This window comes from Ictalurus furcatus, chromosome 18, assembly GCF_023375685.1.
Source record: "Ictalurus furcatus strain D&B chromosome 18, Billie_1.0, whole genome shotgun sequence".
NCBI lineage: Eukaryota > Metazoa > Chordata > Actinopteri > Siluriformes > Ictaluridae > Ictalurus > Ictalurus furcatus.
The window spans coordinates 18,941,419-18,947,418 of record NC_071272.1 but is presented as its reverse complement, the minus strand read 5'-3'; the positions used below and the strand labels follow the sequence as shown (position 1 = coordinate 18,947,418).

The following is a 6,000-nucleotide window of genomic DNA, read 5'->3' as shown; positions in this document are numbered from 1 at the left end:
ATTATTGTGCATCATTTTCTTCCCCCCTAAAACATTTCTGTTTGTATTTCACATCTTGTTGGTTGCTATCTGATATTAAAGGTGGAAAAAGATGTGACATGATTTATCTTGGTTTAATTTTTTACATCAGAGAACCCCGGAGGAGGTGTAGACTTTTTATGTCCACTGCATACAAAATATTAAATATTAATATTAAATATTAAAAGTCTCCATACATAGGGGACTATGTAAAACAGCACCATGTCGGTTGTGCCTTCGTCAGTACATATTCGTGGACATCCACTTCTCGGCGCAACACTTCCAGTCTTTTGAATTTGTTAAAAAGTTTGGTAACAGTGTTGTGTGTGATGTGCTTGTAATATTTCCTATTAAAGTCCATAGCAACCTTGTGACAGCTTCCCCATCCATCCATCCATCCATCCATCCATCCTCTATCCTCATCTATACCTCTTATCCTACAGGGTCGCAGGGAAACTGGAGCCTATCCCAGGGAGCATGGGGCACAAGGCGGGGTACACCCTGGACAGGGTGCCAAGCCATCGCTGGGCACACTCACATACACATTCACACACCCATTCACACACTACGGACACTTTGGACACGCCAATCAGCCTACCATGCATGTCTTTGGACTGATGGAGGAAACCGTATTACGCGGAGGAAACCCCCATGGCACGGGGAGAACAGAGCCGTTACAGGAGTCGAACCCCAAACCCTGGAGTTGTGAGGTGTGCCTTTTGTCAAAGGCATTCTTAAAGGCTATCTTTAAAAAATAATAATTAAAAATTCCATCACTATTATTAATAACAATAGTATAACGTAATTATAAAAGACATATTTTGGAAGTCATTCTGCTAAAAAAAAGTGTTAATTACCCATATGTATAGAGACCTTTTGGACACCCTGTACAAAATCCTCTATCATTCATAAACTTTGGGCCTTTCACAATTGTAGAATATGTAAACAGACCTGCTTGCGTTGTATATTCACTTTTAGGAAGGAAAGGTTCAGAGTTCACCTATTGTTTCTACTACAAAATAAATGGTCTTTAGTAGACATAACATTGCACAATATAATACAGTATAATATAATATGATCTAATATATCTTCATTATCAGTTCTGCTAATGAATTCGCGCATTAATCTTATTCTCATGAATAACTCCTCGTGCTGCTTGTCTGCTGAACCTCGCGCGCTCCCTCTGCTGCCTGCTGCTGTTCAAAAACTTCATGTCTGCTCTTCCTGCTTCTCCTCCTCCTCCTTCTTCTGCTTCTTCTTCTTCTTCTTCTTCTTCAGTGTGTGTGTGTGTGTGTGTGTGTGTACTGGGAACCGGACGGACGGATCTCGGGTCATCTGCAGCTGCGGCGCGCGCACGCGGAGGGCGCAGGAGGAGGCGGAGGGAAAAAATGGCGGCCATCAACTAGAGCAGGACACACGGGGACAAGTCGGGAAAGAAGATCCGAAACAGTGAGTAAAGCGGAATAAACGGGTCTAAAACGCGACAATGTGGAGAAAACCACGGTGTGTTTGGTGGTCCGTGACGCGCTGACGGTGTGTGTGTGTGTGTGTGTGCGCGCGCGTATGTGCGCGCGTGCTTTATTTGGAAATTGAAGCTCGACGTGAAAGACCTGCGAAGGAGCTTCTGTCTCTCGCTGTCTGCCTGTCTCTCCTCCTTCTTTATGTGTGTGTTTTGACTAAATGGTGGAGATTCGCGGCGTGCTGCTGCGAGGTGAAGCTCTCGAGAAGGTTGAGATGATCAGGAGTATAATTAAAGTGAAACAGACGGAGAGCTTCCTGTTCGGTTCTTCTTCCAACCCTCTATTTATAAACCTCACTAATGTGTGTGTTTTGTTTAGATCATCTAATGGACCTTTGCTTGAGGTGTTTGGAGAGGGAATTGGTCCAAAAGAGCTTTATTTGACTGATGTGTGTGTGCGTGTGTGTGTGTGTGTGGTGTGTGAGTGAGGAAGAGAAGAAGGAGAAGCCATTGCGCTTCTTTTCTGCTCTTTCTCTCCTGTGGGATCGTCCATTAAGCGACAGTCAGTGTGGCTGGCATTGCTGCAGCTCCTCTCCACGTCCACACACACACACATACACACACACACACACACACACACACACACACACACACAGAGTACAAAAAAGCCAATGTTCCTGCTCCCTGACGTTCAGCTTGAACACGATCTGGATGTTTTTCATGCACTCGCTCATGTGGATGGATGGAAGTGGAGGTGAAAAGTGAAGTGTTTGGACTTCCTCCTCCTCCTCCCCCTTCTTCTTCTTCTTCTTCTGCTTCTTCCTCGTCTCCGTTCTTCATCTCTGTCGGTCTCCGGCGTCTTTTTGGACGTGCTGTCAGGTACGACATTATTCTCCGTAAAATGGAGGGAGGCGGATGAGTCTCCGAGGAGAGAAAGAAAGAAAGGAAGGAGGAGGAGTGAGACAGGAGAACAAAGGTTGACTTCTCTTCTCTGGCTTCTACTCTCGCTTGGACAAGGAACCTCACATAGTGAGCTGTTAGACTAAATATTTTCTCTTTTTGTTTGTTTTGATCAGAGGTTTATAGTTCATTTAAGGTTTAGGATGAACTCGGGTTGTTGTTCTCAATGGTTTTGTTCGTGCCCGTGTGTGTTGGACCTGTAGTTCCCTTTTTTGTGAGATTTTTTTTTCTTCGGGTGAATAGAAGCCTCGATGGTGGTTGTCACATTCAGCCGTGGATGAGAGGAGAATGTTAATGCCGCCACATTCATGCTAATGTTCTACCAGTAGTGGCCTTCACACGTCTTCACAAGTGAGAAGTTTTCAAAGTTCCTGGTTGTACTTTTGGAGATTTTAAACCTCGTTTTGTTGATTTTGAGGTTTCTCCTTGATAACACAAACACTTTTTTTGAAGTGTTTCTGGATATTAAAGTTCTACCTCAGGTTCCTGTTATGTTCTTTACAGCATAATAACATATTAGCATGACTGTTACAACAAATTTTAGTGACCTTTTCTTTTCTTGTCAGATGTTTTTAGGTTTTAGGAAACATTAGCATTTATTAAGCTATTAAAATTGTCATTTAAATCGTAAAATTGTATTTTTTTGTTTTCTTTTAAGTAGAGCCACACGCTAATTTTGACAGATTAGCCTGAATTTTAGCGTACGTTTTAGTGATTCTTTAGTGTAGTAAAAAGTTTTGAAAATTCCTGCTTGTGTGTTGAAAGATAGATTTAAATTTCGAAATGGCGAATTAAAGGTTAAAACACTTTAATGGAGTGTTTGTTGATATGTTTCCGCCTCAGGTTCTTGTTATGTTCTCAGGCTAATTTCAACATATTAGCATGTGGTTTTTTTTATGTTGTTGTTTTTACTGTCTTTTCCAAATCTAGAACGATGTTGTGAAGTTCCCTGCTTGAGTTCTGGACTTGTTTAATATTCCATGAGGAGTTTAAATATGAAAACTTATTACTTGTTTGTATTCTAGGATTAAAAAGACATTGCTCTGTAGTTCTCATTTGATGTGAACATGGATTGCATTTGTTGCACGTTATTTGAACTCTTCATTTATTATTTAATTATTTATTACTAACTAAATTATGGAAAAAATACAGCATGCAATAATTTAAGTGCCACTTTACAACATCTCAGGTTTTTAAAAATTTTTTATGTTTTCTTTTAGCGCTTCATTCCTCTGTTTTTGCAAGATAATGTGAAAGACTGATGGTGTGTGTGTGTGTGTGCGTGCGCGTGTGTTTGCACTTGCTTGCTTCTGCAATAACTCTGGTCAGTGTAGAAACCTGCTGACACTGAGATCACTGCGACAACTGAGGAGGACGAGCTTTTAAAATTCAAAATGGTGGCTGTGTGTGTGTAAGCTAAAACTGACTTTTACACGTGAAACTTGATGCGTGTGCTCGACTCAGTTTGTCTTATGAACATGGAATTGAGACCAAGGATTTAGAGGTTCTGTACTGTCGAATTTAGGATTTAGATCTCTGTGTTGTTAGTCTGTACGTGTTTACACTTAAAAACGTCGTAGCATTGTCCGGCTTAATTGAACCTGTCAGCATACACACACAACGCACTTCAGTATGGTGTGTGTGTGTGTGTGTGTGTGTGTTTGTTTGTGTCTTGTCAGCAGAGCTTCATTCTACCAACCTGCCAGTCCAGTTTGAACATGTTCTCCTGCAGCGTCTTCATGTCCCTCTCCTGTGTTTATGCAAATGTGGAATTTCAGCATAAGACAAGCTGAATGGAGACATCTAATGAGTGAGAGTTCGTCCTCCTGTGTGAGGTGTAACGATTGATCCAAAGGAATGATCTACAGTCCTCTCTGAAAGTATTGGAACAGAAAGGCCAATTCTTTAGTTTTTGCTATGGATTGAAGACATTTGGGTTTGAAATCAAAAGATGAGTTGAGTTTAAGATTATAGATGAGAATTTCAGGTTTCATTTCCTGATAGTTACATCTCCATCTTAAAGTAAATAACACTTAATATGTGGTTGCATATCCCTTGAATGCAATAACGGCATCAAGCTGGTGACCCACTGGCATCAACAAACTGTTGTGTTTTTATTTTGTGTTGCTTTTCCTGGTTTGTTCTGCAACTTCTTTCAGTTGTTGTTTGTTTTGGGGGGTTTCTCCTTTAAGTCTCCTCTTCAGGAGGTGAAATGCTGCTCAATTTGGTTAAGGTCTGGTGATTAACTTGGCCAGTCTAAAACTTTCAACTTTTCCTCCCTGATTAAGTCCTTTGTTGTGTTGGCAGTGTGTTTTGGATCATTATGTGGCTGCATGATGAAGTTCCTCCCAATTTGATTGGATGCATTTCTCTGTAGATTGGAAAACAGAATGTTTCATTAGACTTCTGAAGTCATTCTGCTGCTACCATCATGAGTTACATAATCAATAAAGATTTAGTGAGCCCATACAACAAGCAGCCATGCAAGCCCAAGCCATGACACTACCTCCACCATGCTTGACTGATGAGCTTCTATGTTTTGGATCATGAGCAGATCCTTTCTTTCTCCACACTTTGGTAGAGGTTAATCTTGGTTCCAGAACTTTTGAGGCTCATCTCTGTATTTCTTTATAAAGTCCAGTTTTGGACTTCAGATTGTTACTGCTGATGAGTGGTTTGCATCTTGTGTTATGGCCTCTCTATTTCTGCTCTCAAAGTCTTCTTCAAACATTGGATTGTGATCCCTTCACCCCTGCCCTGTGGAGGTTGTCGGTGAGGTCACTAACTGTTGTTCACGGCTTTCACAATGTTTCTGTCATCGACTGCTGTTGATTTCCTCTGTTCCATGTCTGGTTATTAGTTTATCAGTGGTTTCTTTCTTTTTTAGGACATTCCAAATTGTTGTATTGGCTATGCCCAGAGTTTGTGCAATGGCTCTGATCGATTTCCCCCTTTTTTCTGAGCTTCAAAATGGCTTGCTTTTCTCCCATAGATAACGCTCTCATCTTCATGTTGGTTTATCCTTTTTAACAACAAATGCAGTCTTCACAGGTGAAACCCAGGGCTCAAACCAAGAGTAGACATTCAGAGCAATTAATGCTTTAAATAATCAGTCTACCAGGCACACCTGGGCAGAAAGAAACACCTGTCAAGCTGGAATATTTTTGATCCCTTGAAAAAAATGGGTGGGTTCAAACAAAAGGTGGCAAGTTGTTTAACACATCTAGATGTAAATATGAGGACATTAAAGCTGAAATTCTGCTCTGCCGTCTCATAATAATCTTTTAGTATCAAACCCAAGTGTCTTCAATGTATAGCGAAAACAATAGAATTGGCCTTGCTGTTTCAATACTTTCTGAGAGGACTGTATTCTTTTATATGTGTGTATGAAAGAGTGCACATTTGGCAGATATCACGGCTTACAAATGATTTTTGTAGCCCACTAGGAGTCTTTCTAATCCTCAAAGAACATTTCTGCTTTTTTTTGGTCCACCTTGCATGCACAGCATGTTTACATCTACACACACATTTTCAATTATGTTCAAGTCAGGGGACTGTACGTG

General features: G+C 40.9%; 1 protein-coding gene across 5 annotated transcripts in view; it reads left to right on the top strand.

The window, feature by feature from the left end:
• Positions 1-1,294: 1,294 nt before the first annotated feature.
• znf462 (zinc finger protein 462) overlaps positions 1,295-6,000 on the top strand; it is a 48,655-nt gene continuing 43,949 nt past the window's right edge. The window contains exon 1 of one of the 5 annotated variants that reach the window (XM_053649460.1): positions 1,295-1,467. The gene's annotated coding sequence lies outside the window, so the exon portion shown is untranslated. The other 4 variants (XM_053649459.1, XM_053649456.1, XM_053649458.1 and 1 more) reach the window with 4 other exon arrangements.